The sequence below is a fragment of the Vanacampus margaritifer genome, chromosome 2, assembly GCF_051991255.1.
Source record: "Vanacampus margaritifer isolate UIUO_Vmar chromosome 2, RoL_Vmar_1.0, whole genome shotgun sequence".
Taxonomy (NCBI): domain Eukaryota; kingdom Metazoa; phylum Chordata; class Actinopteri; order Syngnathiformes; family Syngnathidae; genus Vanacampus; species Vanacampus margaritifer.
The window spans coordinates 26,455,444-26,476,103 of NC_135433.1; the positions used below are offsets into that span (position 1 = coordinate 26,455,444).

The 20,660-nt window shown below is 40.8% G+C and overlaps 1 protein-coding gene across 2 annotated transcripts in view; it reads right to left on the reverse strand.

The window, feature by feature from the left end:
• Positions 1–20,215, reverse strand: part of lrrc4ba (leucine rich repeat containing 4Ba) — a 33,419-nt gene extending 13,204 nt beyond the window's left edge. For both annotated transcript variants that reach the window (XM_077559175.1, XM_077559174.1), the window contains exon 1: positions 19,543–20,215. The gene's annotated coding sequence lies outside the window, so the exon portion shown is untranslated. The remainder of the gene's footprint in view (positions 1–19,542) is intronic.
• Between the last annotated feature and the right edge of the window lie 445 nt (positions 20,216–20,660).

Below are 20,660 nucleotides of genomic sequence, written 5' to 3' on the forward strand. Positions count from 1 at the left end.
TTGGTATGCCTATGCAAAATTAGAAAACAGTTTTTTACGTATGATGGACAAGAACTTGGGTATGTAAGTCTGTCAAGATGGAATACATGAAAATGTCTCAAAGTCCCATGCCCGAAATTGAACAACAGCTAGTCTGATGTTTTGGTTCTAAGCAGCCATTTTAGACAAATTCTTTCATTGTCACCCAAGACAATTAAAACAAAAAATGCACCCGACACCAGCTTCACCGATGGATGTGAAATTGAGAAGACCGTAAGAGGACGGACAAAAAAGTCTCAAGGACTAATGTCCGGAATGGAACTAGATGTCAGCCATTTTTGTCTGAAGCAGCCCTTTCACACTCTGTCACAAATACTGCAATGTTGAAAGAAAGAAAAAATCAGGGCCCTAAACCAGTTGACATGGAATTCATTGGACATACAGTATCTATAAAACAGATAAAAAACGACAGATAAAAAAAAAAAAAAAAAGAGTCTCAAGGACCAATTTCCCATAGCCATTTTAGGCTTGTGCTTTGACAAATTTCAACAAAGGAAAGCCCTGGTCGGAAGCTAGGATATAGTCAGACCCAGTTTTTTTTTAGGGGTAACACGCAGCGGCGTAGATAAGCAGATGTTATTCCCTTTCTTCCCGACGCTCGTTTGGGGAACATAAAGCCTGGGAGTCACCGAGGAAGAACAACAAAGATGAAAAGAAGAACGACAATAAGAAGAGGAAGAAGACAACATATCAAAGCCTCTTCCGTCAACACAATAAACAATGCAGACATTTAGAGCTTATCAAAGACAAAGATCTTCTGGAAATATTGTGTCAAAACAGACGTAATTGTTCTTGGCTCACTTCCACTCAGTTGGACTGGTTTGATTGAATGAGGAAGGTTAATACGTACCCCAGGACCCTTTTTCCTGGAAGGGGTGAAACATATGAATTGAATCAAAATGTAAAATTAACTGTCAAGAATTGAAGAGTATGAAACTGAACCAAAGTGTACCAATATGAAATAAATTGAACCACATCGAACTGAACAAAAGTGAACGGAAGTGAAACCATCCATGGCAAGCTGAAGAGGCCTATAACAAAATGAATGGCACTGATCCAAAGTCAACAGAAACATTGTGGACAAACTGGATTGATAATCCTAACTAGTCCGAATTGAACTGAAGAGAACATAACTGCAACAAATTAAACTGATTCAAAATGAACAGAACCAAACAGGGTTAAGTGAACTCAAAAGAACTGGAACAAATAAAATTGTGCCAAACAATATCCAATCAACCTGTACCAAATTGGACTGAACCACAGTGAAACTGAATGAAGGTGAAAAAAAAATTACTGTAAAAAAAACTATGTACGGAAGTGAATCAAAATGCAACATACTAAACTGAAGAGAATGGAAGTGAACCAAACTGAAGAAAACGACATTTAACTGAACACAACAGAACTGAAGTGAACCAAAGTCAAGTGAACTGCAACTGCCCACAAATGAACCGAAAGGAGCCAAAGTGAAGCAAACTACAGGACCATACTGAAATACACACAACTTAACTGACCCAAACAGAAGAGGACTGAATTGAACTGTACTGAACTGAAGAGAAAAACTGAACAGAAGCAAACTGATCTGAATTAAAAAGAGGTGAGCCAAGGTGAACAAAACCATATGGAACTAAAGCGAACAGAACTGAATTCTACGAAGTAGAACTGATTTCAATTGAACACATTTGAACCAAACTAAACCAAACCGAAGCGCATTTGCTAGTAACAAACAGATTTCCAATGAAAACAAAATCTCTCCTCTCTTAATCATGTCATCCTTCCCAGCCTTAAGCAACGGCATTGCCAACAAACTTCAAGCACAAAAGGAAGCTAAAATGCTAATTCTTAGCCTCGGGGCTGACACTAGCATGCGTGCCGCAGTCTGCGTTACAGCATAGCTAACAGCGTTAGCATCCTGGGTGGAAATGCAGGAAGATGGCCCAGGGCTGGGCCATCTGAGGCAGGCCTCCCGCAACAGGCACCGACACGTTTTATTTGACTTTTTTTTTTCATCAACAACGACCACTTTAATGATGCCACTCTGACACCGCCAGGTGAGGAAGGAGCGAAGGATTATTCATCTGATGGATGGAGGAGAAGGACGAGGTGGAAGAAGAGGGAATTATCAACGGCGTAATGGATGAATACTGAGCAGCTGCAGAGGAGGAAGACGAAGAGGGGGGTGAACATGAAGCGGGAGTGAAAGGATGATGAGGGATAAAGAGATGGTATAAATAGAGAGAGAGAGATTAAAAAGAGGAACAGAAGAATTCCGAATATTAATAAGAAGGAGGGGGGGACAATGAGAAAGTGAGAAATTCTTGCTCCAGAAAAGGTGACAGGCGAAGGCGGTTCGAGGGAGCTTTAGTGTGATCAATAATCATTTTTAATGAAATGTTACCATCAGTATTCTTCTCACTATTCGGCAAGTCTCAGATATTGATACTGTCCTATTGTATGGTACTGGCATAGTATCAACACACCAACGTACCAAATAACGTACTGCTGTGACCACGTTTGACCATGTCCAAGTAATGTCAACATTAAAACATACGGTACATATGGCATTAGTTAAGTCATGATTGATACACATTTTTAGGTATTGATTGATTTTCAGGTATCAATATTGTGGCTATGCGGCATTATAGTGCAGTTGAACACTTCATGACAAGTTGGACATGTATGATAGGCTACATGTCAACATTTTGGGGACCGTTATCACAATATATAGGGTAGGTAAAGTATTGATACACAATGTCAGGTATTGATACTGTTGCTGCGCAGCATCAAAGGCCAATTGTTTTCACACAAGGGTTAGTTTTGAAAAATTTTACTATAGTTACTTTTTATTTACTTTTTTTTATTTTTTATTCAATTAGTTTTAATTGGTTTTTAGAGCAAGTTTTATTTTTATTGATTTTTTTTTAATGCCTCATTTTAGGTTAGCTTTTTATTCGTTTTATTTATTTAAATATGTAGTACTTCTAAAGCGCAGGATTAAAGAAAAAAGTCACTAAGTTTTGTGTAGTAAAATACAGTTCTCGAACAATTGGTTTGACGTTCCTTCTTCCGTACAGACGGGCAGCAACAACAAAATAAATAACCTGAAAGCTCATGGATGATATTGACAAAAATGAAAACAAAGGACATTTAATTGCTATATATGGTTAGTTTTAGTGAGTTTTATAACCATAAGAAGTATTTTTAGTGAGTTTTCTTTTTTTAAGCATTTTTGTTTTTATTTTATTTCGTCAACAAAAATGTTATTCCAATTTCAGTTTCTGTCACTTTGTTAGATTTTGTTAACCATAATAATGTTCTGCTAAATACAGCATTGATACACCAACATTACGCATCATTACTAAATCTATGCGACATTCAAGTATTTTTAGGTATGCATTGAATGACAAGTTTGACAATCTCCACGCATTGTCAACATAAAAAACATCTGATTTCATCATTTCAATATACCGTCATACAATGATGCATGCTTTTGCTATGCGGTGTTCAAGTGTGTCCTAATTTGTTCTGTCTAATGTTTTATTCCTGGTGGAGGACTTGTAAGAGTCAAGTTGCTGCTGCTCTCATAATCAAGCATCGTCATGGACCCGACCCCATCTACCCCCCCACCCCCAACCCATCCAACCACCACTACCTGTCAACCTCCAGCCATCCACCACCATGAATAAATACATATATCCCAGACCACCGTAAGCCAAAGCCCCCCCGTGGAGTCCGGCGACTACCGAGTAGTGACCTCGCACTTAGACGAGACATTAACTCGCTACCATGTCACACATTAGCCCTTTGACACAAACACGCACACACATGCACATAGAGCGTAGCTTCCTCTTCCAGCTTTGCTCCGGCTCGCTGTGCATTCAAATGTTCGCCAACAGTTACCATGGCAACCCTATTCAGCCTCCATCCAGCTGTATCCCACTGCCACCCTCCCCCACTCAACCCCGCCCCGCCCCCCCCCCCCCAGCTCATTAGTAGCCCAAACACAGGCTTGTACAAATGACACGACCTGAACATCGTCACACCGCCGCCGCGACCGAGATGACAATGTAGTCGTGTGCTAGTGTGACGAGTCAAGTGAACACTACGAAGACAACATTGAGACCTCGTTACAAGTGGTAGTGGATGGGGGGGGTCGAAATTGTAGGTGGCAGCTAGCTAACATTACCATATTGCATCATACAATTCACCGCACGTTACACCACCTCAGTTAGCGACACCACCGCAGCTAGCTATTTTGCCGCTGCTGCTAGCAACGTCACCGCAGCTAGATATTCTGCAATCGCTATGCCACCATTGCTACACTGCTGCTACCCCGTTGCTGCTAACGCTAAACCATGGTCACCAAGGTGACCTTTTTCTGGCGGCATATTGTGGGATTGCCGCGAGGTTAACGGCACAGCCAACATCCAATAGCTGCCGAAACTGAGCAAAAAATTATGGATAATGGTGAGTACATTGCAGTGTGTAGCACTGTTGAACTGTAAACCAATATAGCATTTCGCATTAGCTAAAGTAATAACAACCACCGGTCAACAGATGAGCAATTATTTTTTTATTATAAATAGTTCCTGGTGAGAATTTATTGCATATTTGAGTTTTCAGCACAATTTTGAAAATCTGATCACCCTACGCTACACCAGTCCTGCTAGCAACATCAACGCAGCTAACTATGCTAGTGTCGCTATACTCGCCATGCTGTACCGCCACTGCTGCCTACGCAGCCGTCATGCCGCACCATATTAGTGCTCAAAAAGCGTAATTAATACTTGAAACTAATGGTTTCAAGTAACTTAGGGTGACCATATTTTTATTTCCAAAAAAGAAAGAGGAAACTCGACTCAGCCTTGAGATTGTGGTATACCGGTCGCCGTAACGTGGTGCTTTCCACCTCCTAATAGTTGCCCAATGAAAACCGGACATTTTCATGTATTTATAAAACCACCCGGACAGGAGGTCTTTCCTCTCAAAAGAGGTCATTTAGTCACCCTATAAGTGGCTTTAGCATACCTTTTTTTTTACTCTAATATTGTACTAGTTTCCTATTAGATAGGTGTAACCTACCTAAAAGGAGTTAACAAATCATCTTTATTTATTTCCAATCATTACTTGCACATACTGTATTTTACTTTTGAGTCGTATCTATTTTATTTTGAAAACTGGAAGTGTATTTTGTAAAGAAACCGGAAGTAGTGCTTTGAAATACTTACTCTAGCTTAACATCGCATATACAACCGAGCACTGGCTTCTGATTTCTTCCGTTGGAACTGAAAATTGTAAACCAAGGGAAACGGTATGGAAACATGGTTAATTTCTTTGGCTCCTAAAATGTATTTGTCCGTGACTGTAAAACCGTGTAAATGTCATTTTAGACGTTTCGAGAACTCACAAGGAGGCCTTTTACTGCCCAGGCTTTTTGGGTGGACAAAAACTTTTGATAAGCTAGTTCTAGAAAGTTCTCTTGTGATTGTGTGTGGAAGACACCACCACAAAGTGAATGAGGCTAAGCTAGCGGCTTTCTAGATATATTTTTGCACCTTTTATGTTGTTTCTGGCAAATGTATTTTATTTTGTGACCTAAAGGGGAAATTTTTACTGATAGTTTCACAAACAAAAACATTTTACTTGTGAGATTTTAACAGACTTTTTTGTTCTTCCTGATTGTGATTTGAGGTTAAAGCTACTCACGATAGAAGAAAGTAATTTTATTTTAAGGTATTTTAAATGGTTAAAAGAATACTCCTATTATATTACCTTACCTCATCATCATTGAAATCCATTGTAATTATTAAGGTTAAAATGTTATATTTTCACTTTATTGAACTGTTAATGGGAAATACTGGTTGTCGCTTTCCTTTCCTGCAGCCATGCTATTTTATTTCCCTTACTGAAAATAATTTTATGTTGTACAACACCTAGAAAACTTACTAGCTTATTTTGTATTAAGTAGGGGTGGGAATCTTTTAATGTCTCACGACGCGATTCGATTCCTATTTTTGGGCCTGCGATCAATTTTCGATTAAGAACGATTTTTGATTCAAAATGATTTAATTGACAATGATTTTGCTTCAATCTATAGATGTGCAAGTAATTGTAATGATCTACTCTATTCTGACTCGCTAATGCTAATTAGCGCGCTACTCGCGGCACTTTTATCGCTCAAAAGAACGGCTCCACGCTGAAAAAAAAACAAATTTTTATTAGAGTAACTTGATCGTGACTTTTTCCTTCTACTCTCTAATGTGGCTACAACTTAACAGTGTATTAGACCGCGTGGGACCACACTGCCCCTCAATGGCCAAACCGGGTACAACATGAACAGCGCTCCAAATAAAGGTACGCACAGACAAAGGCAAGACAGTATAAAATAATTTAAATAAGATCGATTTTGGGACATTTAAAATCGATTCTGAATCGTACTAAATGAGAATCGATTTTGTTTGGCACACCCCTAGTATTAAGTATTCTGAATTCTAAGCCTGTTCTTTATACAGGTCAGGTTTTTTTGTAATGCAAGAAAGATTGGTGAAGCTCCAGTTTTCCTACAAGTTGCATCAGTGATCCTTTGATGGCGAGCTACCCACGACGAACAAGGAATGATTATCACACCTCCTAACCAACGGCCTTGTGGTAGGATCGTGCTAATCTTGTTGACCAACAACAAGATCACTTTTTTTGGATACGTTCTATGACTTTGACTAATCCCCCTTGACGTTTGACTTCACGGAACAATTTCCGCAAGGAACAAGGAAGGATTACTTTAGTTATTAGGCCTAGGATTCTTCACATGTTCAAACTAAAAATTGTAATTTGGCAACGTTAAACCTGTGTCACTCCGTTATTGCTTCAACTCATAGCTCCCACGAACCGAGATACGTGTACAGGGCTTTGGTGGCGTCTTAATATTACAGAGAGTGCAAGAAAATCAAATATAGAATTTTGAATCTCAACTATGTGGTGTTTGTGCAATGTGGGTCACTGACCCACTTGGCCCAGGATGACACAGACTGTCAAGACATGAAAAATAATACTAACAATTATTGCATGGATTTAAAACAAAAGTATTCATTTCGTGTTTGTTAGTGCGTTTGAGGACATCATGTTAAACTGACATTTAGAATAGCATCCAGCGAGCGAGCGCATGACAGTGGATTTGATGTTTGTGCGTTGTGAGCGGGCAAATGTAGGCACTTCACTTCCCGTTATTCCCAACACGGCCCCTGGCCTACAGACATTCTGCTCTGTACCATCCTACCCCCCCCCCCCCTCACTTTTCCTCTTAAATCTCTGTGAAATATTCCAGACGTTGCGCGCATGTTTTAGTGCGTTTAGCGTGCGCGCCGTAATGCCCGCTGACATATTTCATATCTTTGGACGCGTGACAGGAATTCCTAATCGCACACAAGCTAAATGTTTAATGGCCGATGTGTCGGCTGGAGGAGGTTAAAAGATGTCTGCACGCGTTTGATCCGGGGCCGCGTCCCGGCTTGAGTATTTGACTTACTAAAGAGCAAATGCACCTCTAAAGGAGAGAAGATTAACGTTTGCATCGTAATTGGAGTCAGTCGTATTCTACTTGCAGTCAACCGTATCACACAGTAATTGCAGTGAATCGTTCGTACCGTATCATATTGCATCTGGAGTCCCTTTCTTCGTAGAAAGTATGTTATCGTCGCCTTGTATCGAGATTGTGTTCATACATACGCTAGCTATCAGCTACAGTGATGGAGTCCTTCCCACACATTTCAAGATTTAACGTGCAGAGATGTGAAATGTCAGAGTGAGAAAAATGCTGACGTCATGCCGGCAAAATGATGATGAAGCGGCGCGACGACACCGACTGACTTTGACGCTTTGTATACTGGACATGTGAATCACTGAAAAGAACCAAGCCGATGCGCTCGTCAGAACATTTTACAGGTTAAGCGTTTGGGGGGGGGGGGGGGTCTTCTTTGCCGCGTCCAAGCAAGCGTGAACGAGGACCCAAATCCGTCATCCGCGCTCGGATAAGGCGTGAATACCTGGATGATCCCCCGGGAAGCGACACGCTGCCGGGCGCTACGCCGAGGCAGCGGCGATAGAAAAGATTAGACAGAAATGACTTCAACCCAACACCAGTCCTTTTCAACACGTAGGCTACACGGCCACCAATGTGTACATTTTGCAATTACATGACAATTTTGCTACAAAGTAAAAAAAAATGTTTAAAGAAAAGGTAGTAGAAGCAGGGTAGTGAGTCAGTGTTTCATTATAGTGTACGGCGTAGCTAGCGGGAAAGAGTCAGCTGGCCAATGGCGTCAGTTGCTTCCTTGCGGCCTAGCTAGTAGCATAACTAGCAATGGATACTGTAGCGAGCTCTGAATTGGCAGTTGGGCATCAATAGGAGTGAGTGCTACATTTTTGTGTGTCCTCATGTAGCCTTAGCGCAGCTAGCTTCCTTTTGCAGTCATTAACAACAAAGAACACCGAGTGACAACGGAGGCGTTAGCTTCCGCTAGGCCAGTTAGCTGCCGTACACTTGTCTCTTGTGTTCAGTCTACGACACATTAGCAGTCATAATCTGTGACGTACTAAAAGTCTCCATTAAGGGGGAGTAAAAGAGCCACTTCCTGTGTGTGCGTGTGTGTGCGTGTGTGGTGAATCAATGGTGGTATTGATTAAAACGGCGTGATGGAATCCATCATGTCAGCGCGAGTGCGCCGCTAAACGCATTTTAATAAAACGTGGATGGATTCAATCAGCGGCTGGCAGCCATGCCACAAAGTGCCACATATTGTGACATAATGTCATAGATTGTGCCATATTGCCTCGTATTGTGATCTACTACCACACATCGTGGCTTGGCTCGAAATGAAAGAGAATCAGATTGTAATTGGAGTGAATTCCGTTTCAGTGCATCATCATTTTAAGTGAATCAAAAGTCAAGTTGGAGTGAATAATATGGTAATTATAGAAAAGACAGCATTGTTGGAATATATTGAATTGCATTGTAACTGGAATAAATCATATCGCAGTTATGGAGAAACGCATAATTAGATTAAATCGAATCACATTGTAATGGACTGAATTATATCCTAATTATAAAGAACTGCACTATAATTGGAGTAAATCAATCGTACTGCAATTGGAGTGAATCATATTACAATTAGAGTGAAATACACTAGAATTGAAGTGAATTATATCATTATTATGCACAAATGGAGTAATGGAGGGAATCGAATCACACTGTAACTGGATTAAAAATATATCGTATTATAGAGCAATGCACCGTAATTGGAGTGAATTGAATGCCATTGCATCAACATTGCTGTAAAACGGTTTAGCACTAGAAATCATGAATTGAAAAGACTCATAGCATATCTCATGGTAAATTGAAGTGAATCACATTGCATCGTAATTGGAGCGAATCTTCTCTCTTTGGTGGAGATTTTCATGCATGCCAGATCCACCACACCAGCATCTATCGAAACTCAAACACAATCTGCTTCTTCCTTTGGTCATTGAATCGGTGGAGGCTGATGTCTGTGGATCTCACTCTGCTTCGTCTGTCCTTCCTTCCTTTCTTTAGTCTTTCCTTTGGTCTCTTGAGGGCTCCCTAATTTGTTGCAATTTAGATGTTTCTGGAGTTGGTGCAAGATTCTGGTTGGTAACCCGGTGGGTAGTAGGTGATGTCTGGTCGGTGCTGGATTTCACTTTCCTTTCTTTTCTTTGATCCTTCCTCGGGTCTCCTGACAACCCCACGACTCTAGCTGGATTCTGAAGTATTCGGTTTAGGTGAACGGTATGGGATTTTTAATAGGTTTTAGGTGAACTAATGAGTACACACGCACGCACACACACACACACACGCACTTACAAAATAAAATTTAAAAAAGGAGAGCAGTGATGAAGACATCACGGTAAAATTACCGAATGAACAATACTGAGCTCTCAAAAAAAAAGTAATTAGAGCGAATCGTATCGCATCAATATTGAAGTGGATCGTATCCTAATTGGAATGACTCTATCACATAAAAATTGAGTGAAGAATATCACTTCCCATTATAATTGGAAATCGAAACACTTGACATCGTTGCTGGAGTGAATTGTAGTGTAGTAGAAGTAAATGGTATCATATTCATCATGACCAGAGTGAACCTGACCATAACACCACATATTGTGGCATATTGTGGCCGATTGAGCGGAATGGCGTTCGCTCAAGTCCGATTCCGTCTCGCTGTCCCCTTCGGGCGTTGTTCAGGACGCACATCGCGCCGCACGCCATCTGCACCTCCCATCTCCGTCTTTTCTCAGGCTCGCCGGATCGTTATTGACAAGCTGAAATGTCGAAACGAGGCGCCCTCAAGGAGTTTGCTTTATCTGTGAACTGGAAAATAATTCATCAATGATGGGTCGTTAATCATTTTTGATTGATTTTAAGTGGCTGAAAAGAGGTCTGACATGGAGAGGTTCATAAATGTCAACATGAACTGACTTGTTTGGATTTAAGACGATATGCTCAATTTATATGACTTGCTGTGCAATTGGAATCCAATATGATACACTTCAATTAAATTCCAATAAGGTCCAATTACAGCGTGACGATTCAATTTACAGTACTCCAATTAAGATACAAGACAATGACAAAATGACGTGACCATTACGATGCAATCCATTTTTATTCCAAATGATGTTGTGATACGAACACAATTGACAAAACAATCCAATCTGGTTATCACTCAAATTACAATACGAAACACTTCAAAAATACAATTACTACAATTTAGTGCAAGATGATTCAATTTACCAATTAGGATATGACACATTACACGATTAGCTCAATCACTCTGCGATTCAATTCACTCCGAATTATGATATGATACATGCCAGTTACAGTCATGACCATCTGATTCACGCCAAATCTGATACAATATGGTTAGCCAAAAACTCCCATTTTGATACAATGTCCTCCAACTGAGATGTGATCAAATTAACTGCAATCATGGACTCCAATTACAATACGATGCGTTTTGCTTCAGCGCGCTACAGTACATTCCGATTGCGATAATGATACACTTCAAATTGTGCTGCATTATGTAGCACCACTATTTTTGGAGCTATAATTTGCCCACCATCTTTGGCTTTAGCCGTCCAAAATGGAACACGGTCGAACATCAGCGGGGCTCGTCTATCGCAGCTCGCGCTGGTCGCGGGCGCTTATAAACATTTCAAACCTTTGACTAACCGCCAGGCAGACTTGACTTTGACCAGGGGGGGAGTTTGAAATATGAAAAGGGGGGGGGGGGACTCACAGACGCTCTGATTTAAGGCAAGAACAAGAACAGAGTAGAGGAACACAAAAAAAGAAAAGACAAAGAAGAGGGAGAAAAGCAAAGTGGTAGCGGGCAAAGATGACGACAGAGGCGAAGAAAAAGAGGACAAGACAAAGACAGACATGGTGAACAAGTTAAGGACAAAGAACATGAAGCAGAAGGCCAAGAAAATGAAGAGGACAAAGAAGGCAGAGAATAAAAGATGTAGAAGACAACAAAGACGATGAGAGGGTAAAGATGAAGAAAACAAGGAAGAAGACAATGAAATAGAGGACAAAGATAATAAAAAAGAAAAGGAATTAAGTGACGAAATAGGGGTCAAAGACAAAGACAGATGACAGAGGACAAAAAAAATACTGTTCAAGTAAAATTCTTCAATTAAAAAAATAAGAACACAAAGTAAAACAATGAAAAGTAATAAAAAGTAAAAGTTAAAAAAAAAAAAGCAATACAGTAAATAAAAAGTACATATAAAAATGTAAATACACGTCCATAAAGTCCATGAAGAGGAAGTAAACCAGGTCCACCTCGACTCAGGTGCTACAAAGCGTCCCGTTTTCTTGCGGTCTCCTTTTCCCAGACTCTCGCCAAAATCCAAACAAAATCTTTCATGTGACGTTAAGGACGCTTGGCGGTCCTCAGGGATGTTATTTGCATATCCCGCGCAACCAAACGCCCTCCGGGCCCAAACATCAATACCGTTCACCCCAACGCACACGACACCCACATGCACTTTGCTCCCTCCGCGTGTGTGCGTGAGATCATGGCTGTGTGTGTGTTTTGAAGTGGCCGACGTCAAGAAGTGCAGCATTCTTTGTTGTTTTCCACATGAAATATTCAAAAGTTGCTGAAAAGGCGCACGCGGGCCTCTGGCAATCACGTCCCCCCCCCCCCCCCCCCCAAATAGAAGACATTTAAACAAATGGCGCCAGTTACAACTGCCTCAATGTCAAAGTCCATGTCAAGGTCAACCACAAACAAGCGTGCTTAATAAAAAATAAAAAAACACTCCAATACTGCGCCAAGAACACAGCAAGTATGCAATGATGTCAATGAGATGGAACACGAGAAGAAATCAACATTTTACACTCTGCGTGTGCCTGCATTGGAATGCAGGACATACCGTCTCATAAATATTCACACACAGTATACACGCCAGCTCCTGCATTAACATTAGAGACGCACGCTGGTGGGAAGAAACATCAGCAGCTCAAAGTGTTTTTTAAAGGGAAAAAACAAAAATAGGAAAAACTGAAGTAACAGTATAACTAAATAAAAAATGTCAAAAAATGATTAAAAAGTTGTTGTTTTTTACTTGAAAGGAAAATACTCCGTTTTTTTTAAACAATAATATTTTCAACATTTTTAAAAAGGAAAAAGGAATAAAAAAGGAACAGTTTAACTATTTGTCAAAAATAATTAAAAAGTAAAAAAAAAACGTGAAAATGAAAATAAAATATTTAAAGATTTTAACTTAGAATTTTAAACAATTGTTAAAAAGGAAAAAGCAAAAATACAAAAAAAATGTCACAGTATCAGTGAATCAAAAATAAAATGTAAAATATTTTTCCAAAAACAATTAAAAAGTAAAAAAAAAAAAAGAAGTCAAAACTTTAAGAAAACTTAAGGCTTTTGAGCCAAAATATTTTGAACATTTTTAAAAAAGTATTTTAAAAAATAGTTTAAAAAAAGGGTGAAGGAAAACAAGTTAAAGTAAAAAGAGGCAAAAAGAACAGTAGATAAAAAGTAAATGACGTCAAAAAATATTTGAAAAGATTTTTGTAAAAAACAGTGGCTTAAAAATGGAATCAAAACATTTTAAAATCATTTTTAAATTAAAAAGTGAAATGTAACAGTAAATACATTATTGGAAAAAAACACAACAACAAAAAGTAGTAGAGTAGCTGAAAAAAGTTTTTAAAAAGTAGGTAAAATAGTTTTAAAGTTAAAAAAAGCTTCTTAAAAAAAACTTTACAAAAGAGTAAATACAGGAAAACTAAAAAACACACAACAGCAATTAGAAGGAAAACAAAATAAAAGGGAAATTGGAAAAATATATAAACGAAATGAAACAAATGAAAGATTTCTAAACTAAATAAATGGTCAAATAATAATAATAATAATAAAGGGGGAGATATAGGAAAAGGGAACAGTAAGTAGAAACAGTGGTAAGTAAAGTACAAAGTTAAAAAAAGTAAAAGTTGAAAAAAAACATGTACCTGCACAACAAATGTAAACAATTTTCAAAATAAAATAAAAGTAACAGTAAAGCAAAATGAGTAGTAAATGGGAAAAAAAGCAATACAAAACTAAAACCTACAATAAAAGAAAGGTCAAAATTGAATTAAAAAGACAAGCTTATCATATTGTACATTTTTCTTTTTGTTGACTGTTGTTTCGCCATTATTATGCACTAATTGTGCTACTGAACATGCTGTTGCCTTTGGTAAAAAAAAAGAAAAAGAAAAAGTAAAATAAGCTTTTAAAAAATAAACTGTAAGCAAAAACGCATTTAAAAAAGAAAAAGAAATCCACTTGAATATATCCATCCACATAAATAATGTACTGTGTAACAAGCAACAAACGGCGCTTGGTCGCATACGTGTCACTCTTTGGCGACCTCTTCCTAGATGATTGACACGCTGACTAACGTGCGGCCGCATCAATAACGGCCCCATACGAGGACGTGGCCCCAGGACCACTGGATGATGGACGTCGCCACGGTGACGTGCCGCACACATCACATGTTCGCTCCCGTGCTTTCCTTCCGTCCTTCCTTCCTCGCCGCCTTCCCTTGACGAACACGTGGAGGCCAGTTCCGCACCTCCTCGCCTCATTTCTACACGCGCGCACGTCCATGTGCAAAATGGAAGCTCTCGGGCGTTGCCATGGTAACGTGCCACGGTAGCCATTTGCAGTACCTGGACTTGATCCTAATTGAGGCACTGAGAACAAGAGAGGGCTAACTCCAATTTTTGGATTCCGATTTCGACATGTAGGGGAACTTCAGCACTTTTGAACAGTGCAGCTCGTGGCCACCTCCCATTTCCAAGATGGCCGCGTTCATGGCCGCGGCTTCACCTGCCACCAAAACATGCCCAGACAAAATAAACTTCAGAGATTGATAGAAACTACAAGACAATCTGCTTGTTTTCAACTCTATATGCGGGATTACTATTTGGCATCTTTTATGAAGAATTGATAGATTTGCCGGCTATTCGGATTTAGGTCGCTATTAAAATCAACTTTTTGGGGGGTTATTTTCTTTGAGGAAACCTAGAAGATGACAGTCCCTCCTTTGTGGGTAAAAGTTTGCACACAATATGATCAACGTTCCAAATCACGGCATTTGTCAAAATACCAGAATCTGAGGAAACCCACCATTTCTGGAAATAACAACATCCAGAAGAAGTCATCGCTGTCACCGTACAAATCATCTGAAAACTCATGATACACACACAGAGCCTGGCAAAACATTTATTCTATTTCTGAGGTTTTTTTTGTTTGTTTTTTGTATGTGACATTACCCCAACGTGCAAGTGCTCCAACGTGGCCAGGGTTGCGAGGGCCCTTTATAGCTGCGCACTGCTCTAGTTCTTCAAACGCTCTTTTTGCTGTAAATTAAGTGCTTGCATTCAAAACAAGTGCAAAAGCTAAGTTGACTGAATGACCCCCACGCAGCGAAATTGGAACTTGGACGCATTCACTAGCGCTGCGGGAGAAAAGTGCAAAGAGGGCAAAACGTGTAAATAAAACCACGCCACTGAGTCAACCCCCCCCCCCCCCCCCTTGAGGAACAAACTGAGAGGAATGGTCCAAAGCGTGCATACATTACACCGGTTGGTTCCTGTGTGCCCGTCACCAATCCACTCCCCCCGACCCGGTGACATCAGCACTCAGATGAGGTCTTATCTGGTGCGACGCTGCACCCCGGGCGCCTCGCAAAGTGAGCGGGTTGACTCACAAGAGGCGGCGTGACGCTCGGCTTCTCGCCATCCACGGTGTTAACGTTTACTTGCTAAACGATGGCAGTGGGACCACCGAGGCTTTTATGGCATCACTGACCCCAAAAACAACAAGCGCCCAAGAGCTGCAATGCATGCTGGTCCCTGAGGGACGCAACAACAAGTGCAACTCAACCTCACTTGACCTGACAAGCAAACAACACTATGCTAGGATATTGTGGACCCCCGCTATATGGCAAGAATAGCGAAAATTCGCTTAGAATTCAATTCTGATAGAATTGACGTCTATATTTACGATAGAAAAAAAGTGTTTTGTTTTGTTGTTTAAAAAAACGAGCAAAAAAAAAAACTAACAAAAAAAACTATAATGCCTAAAAGCATTTTCAACGAAAAAGAGAAATCCAACACGGCTCCCTTTGAATAAAATTATAAAGAAATATGGTAGGTCGGGGACGAGCAACTTAAATGCTGGAGGGGGCCACCATTTTTCAGCAGTGCTAGTGGGGGGGCCACAGAGCTCCATGCACTTCAAAACCAGATGAGTGACAAAATGGCATTTTTAACTCATTCACTGCCATTAATGGCTATAGACGTAAAAAAAAAAAAAATCATCTGAAGTATTTCTATTAGTTTAACATTTTCTTTCCATTTTTGTTAACAAGAGTATAGAACCTAGATAAAAAAATACAATACAATAGAAAAATTGTGATTAATCCTGAGTTAACTAGTGAAGTCATGCGATTAATTACAAAAATATTTAATTGCCTGACTCCCCTAATTTTTTTTTTCTTTTTAAAAAAAAAAGTAATTGGAATTATTTTGTATTTATTTTTACTAATATATATATATATATTTTAAGATGACTAAAACTAAAAAAAAAAATGTTATCATAATCAATCGCATGACTTCACTAGTTAACAAATTTTATATCTGTTCTAAATGTACAATACATTTTTGTCTAGGTTTTCATACTCTTGTTAACAAAAGTGGGGAAAAAATGTTAAACTAATAGAAATAGTTCAAAGGAATTTTTGACGTCTATAGCCGTCAATGGCAGTGAATGAGTTAAACAGTATGTGCTCTTAATATATTGTAATTTTCATAATACATTTCCCAATGCATGTATATAACAGATACAATCCAACAACAAAATGTTTGAAGCAAACCACAAAATAACCACATACTGTACTGTCATTACCCCCCACCCGCATTAAAAATGACCATTGAAGAAGTTGAAACTAAGTTCAATTGAAACTAAGTTTTCAACTCAGAACTAATTTTTTCACAAAAATCAACTCTGTTTTATACGTCTCGAGCTCAGCTCGAACTCCACCCTCACAATTTTGAACCCCTCCCCCCACCTTCCTTATAGCCTAATACTCGCGGCAGCTGGTTGGCATTGCGGGCTGGTAGTGGACCTTCACGAGAGCAGGGAAAGGCTGGTTTCCTGCTCGCGGAATGAAAAAAAGGAAGGAAAATAAGAGGCTATCCAATATGGTCCATGTCCCAAAAAACCTATTTAGCAACATGCCAAAATCTGAGTTACAAACACAATTTCTTCAACAACAAAAAAAACATCCAGAGGATGTTACATGTACTCTCACTCTCCAGCAAATGACTACCAAAAAATAAAAACTTAGCCCATCTAGTTCTCAGTGGCTCAATTGTGCATTTTGTTTTTAATATACTGTAAATCAGAATCTGTTCTCATTCTGCAAGGAATAATCTAGAAAGGCAAACTCTCGGTCTGGTCCCGTCGTGTTTTCCATCCGCGGTCGGCGGCATCAATCAAAGCTTATGAAGACATCAGCGCCTCTCGCTGACTGGCTCGCCCTGATTACGGCACTTTTTCTGCCATCCATAATCTCGGCCCCTCTGCTGCTGTCTGGACGAGCACACGCGCACTCACGTACTGTATGCAAGCACACGCTTCCACACAAACACACACACACCAAATTTAGGGCAAGTGTTACTCGGTTTGCCTCCTAATGCAGCAGCGGAGATGTTCCTCGCAACTCATGCGGCCTACCTTAAACTACACTTGCGGAAGATGCCTATCGACGGCAGGAAAGGGGAAATCCCACAACTACTACCACTGAAGGTGAAAAATTTGAGAGCTGAATTTGACAACTACCCAATTTGTGTTGGTACCATTCACACAAAACAACAAGACAGAAACAAGCTGTGAAGAAGATAACGTTGATGGTTAGAAAGGGGCTATCAGATACTACCACTTGAGGCGGAAAATTCAACTCGCCAGTTTGTGTCTGCCCTATTCACGCAGAACAATAAGACAGAAAAATCTGGGGGAAACATTGACAGTTAGAAAGGCGCTTTTAGATACTACCACAGAAGCAGGAAAATTCCAGGGCTGACTGATAAATCCCCAATTGGCGTCAGTGCCTTTCACATGAAACAAAAAGTCCAAAAAGCCGGGAAAAAGCTCATTTTCACAGGCTGAAGGGCCAGTCTAATATTACCTCTCAAGCTGGTTCACCTCCACCCCCAATTCCGTATCGATAGCTTTCACTCAAAACAGCAAGACATAATATTGCTTTGCAGAAAGGGGCTATTTGTTAATCCCAACAAATGTGTAGGACAACTTCGATACCCCATTCCATCCCTTCACACAAAAAACACAAGAAAAAGCTGACTGACGAGCAGAAACAGGCGATCTGATACTACCACAAAAGCCACAAAAGTTGACTTGGAGCCATTCATACAGAACAGCAAGTCAAGAAAACCATCATACCTCCAAAGCAGGAAAATTAGCCCTGCTGTTTACACAAAATAATAATTAAGGGAAACCATAATTGACTGGCAGAAAGGGGCTACCTGATACTACCCCTGAAGCCGAAAATATTAGCAAGTTGACTTCAACACCACATGAGTACTATTCACGAAAAACTTTATTTTTTTAGGATTCAGTATTTTTAAATTGGGAAAAACACGACTTGGACAAAAAGGGGACTACCTGAGCTCCCTCTGAAGCTGGCAAATTTGCAGGCCCCCTTTCACACTGGATGTCAACACGGAAAAGGCGAATTTTGAAGGCAGTGTGAGAGCGGTTTATCAGTAAATTTGTGGGTCTGCAATACTTCCACACCTTTAGTGTCGGTGATTTTACCCCTAGAAAAACAATATGAAAGGAGGTGATCTGATACTACATCTGATGCCGTTCTGTGCTCGTCTCTTTCACACAGGACAGTGACTTAGGGAAAAGCTTACCCATATTGGCAGTACGAAAGGGGCTATCATACCACCTCTGAAGCTGATAACTTTGAGAGTCAACTTCAACACCTCCTCCTCCAAAAGGCGACTTAAAATTACAGTTGTGAAGGGAGTGATAATACCTCCAACTCCCCCATTCCCAGGTGATAAAATTCCTGTCTGCGTGAAAGGGGTTTGATTAGGGAGGCATTTGCACATGACGCACCTTGCTCTGAATCTTGGCCCTCATGAGTACAAATCAAGCATCGGCCGTGAACAGGTGACTTTTTACGCAATTCCTGCTCCCCAATCTTGCCGACTCCCACCCCACTGCCCCCTTTCACCCCCATTAAGACACATGATTCCTTCGTAAGCCCTCTATCTACTGCTTGTTCACCACCGGGAGTGTAGGGGTGAGTGTGGGCCAGGTCTTGAGGAGCGGCGGAGGTGGGGTGGGGAGTGGGAGATAAGAAGGGGGGGGGGGGGGGTTTGTCTCTGACTGACTCACATGCTTATGCCGGCGCACATGCAGCAGTCCCCGCAAGGTGCCTGCGCAATTTCCTGTGATTATCACGGCGGAGGGGAGGTGGGAAATGGATTATCTGCGCAAACAAGTGCCATTAATGGATGACAGTGGGAGAGGGGAGGGGGACTCAAGGTGAGACCCCCAGCGCTAGATTGGGGAGGGGGTTGAATCTGTTGAATTCTGAGTGAGCAAATCAGCTGACTACTCACACACATATACACTCTCTCACACACAGACCAACACATCAGCAAACACACACTCATTGTCACACACACTCACATGCCAACACACACTCGCACGCAGCCATTCGTGGATTTCCAAGTCGTCCCGGCGCAGGTGCAAGATGCGGATAATTCCAAAGAGTGGGACCGAACCCTGCACGCGCGCGCGCGCGCGCTCAAGTGTTGCTGCGTGGATGCCATCCATCCTCAGAAGGACAAACAGACGAAAGGACTGACAGACAAAGGCGGCTCACCTTGGCGGGAGAAGAGGCGAGCGATGGGGACGGCGCCGGCGGGAAAAGATGCATCCTGCACCGAGCGCTCTCACGGCAGCAGCGGCGACGACGTGCTCCTCTGCAGAGTGGTCGCCAAATGGGAGGATGTCTTCCTCCACCTCCCTCGCTTGCTCGCTCTCTCTCTCTCTTTCTCCACCTTCGTCTCCAATCTCTCTCTCCAATGAGGATGATGATGCTTCCGGAACGCACGTGAGCTGCCTGAACGCCTCAAAGACAAGACGAGCAAGTGGTCGTTATGAATGACGACGATTATTCATTACAGCGTGAAAGTGTGCCGGGGGGCGCGTGTTCGATTCCCACGCACGCGTTCTGCGGGTTGCGTCACCTTGCTTACCGGAGCGGTCGCCGTGGCAACGCCCACGCGCATTCGGTGCGGCGTGCACACATGCACAGACGCACTCACACCCAGATTTGAGTTTTGTTTTTATAACCACGTTCGTTTCAATTAGTTTTCTGAACGGGTTTGTTATGTTTTATTAGTTTTTTTGTAAATACTTTGTTTTATTTGAGCTTTTATTAGTTTCAGTTTAGCCTATCACACTTTAAAAAGAATTATTGAACTAATTTAAGATTAAACAGAGCATTGTTGACCAACTTCAATTAAGTTAATCCAAAGTGAATATATTAAGTTGAATTGATTATAAATTCATTAAACTTTATATATTCACTTTGGATTAACTTAATTGTGTGAAGCAATTTTATTAAATTGGTCAACAATTCTCTTTTTAGAGAGTACTTTTAGGTTTTATTTTTTGGTGTTTATTTGTGTGTGTGTGTGCAATTACTATGGAATACCATCTCACAAGTGTCAGAAATTGGTGGACCTCATGCATCACAAACGTGACAACGGCTTCACATCTTTATTGTATTGAGGCCGCATGTGAACTGCCTTTCCAGGCCACAGGACCACTAGTCTACATCTTACAATTGCTTTCAGTTCATACAGCTGACATTCGACTTTGATGAAGAAGCACCGTTCCAGACAACTGCTTCACATTTGTGTTAGAATCCAACTTGTGGCTCCTGTGAGCTGGGGTGGAAAAATACGAGTGATTGGTTGACTTCAATGCAACACG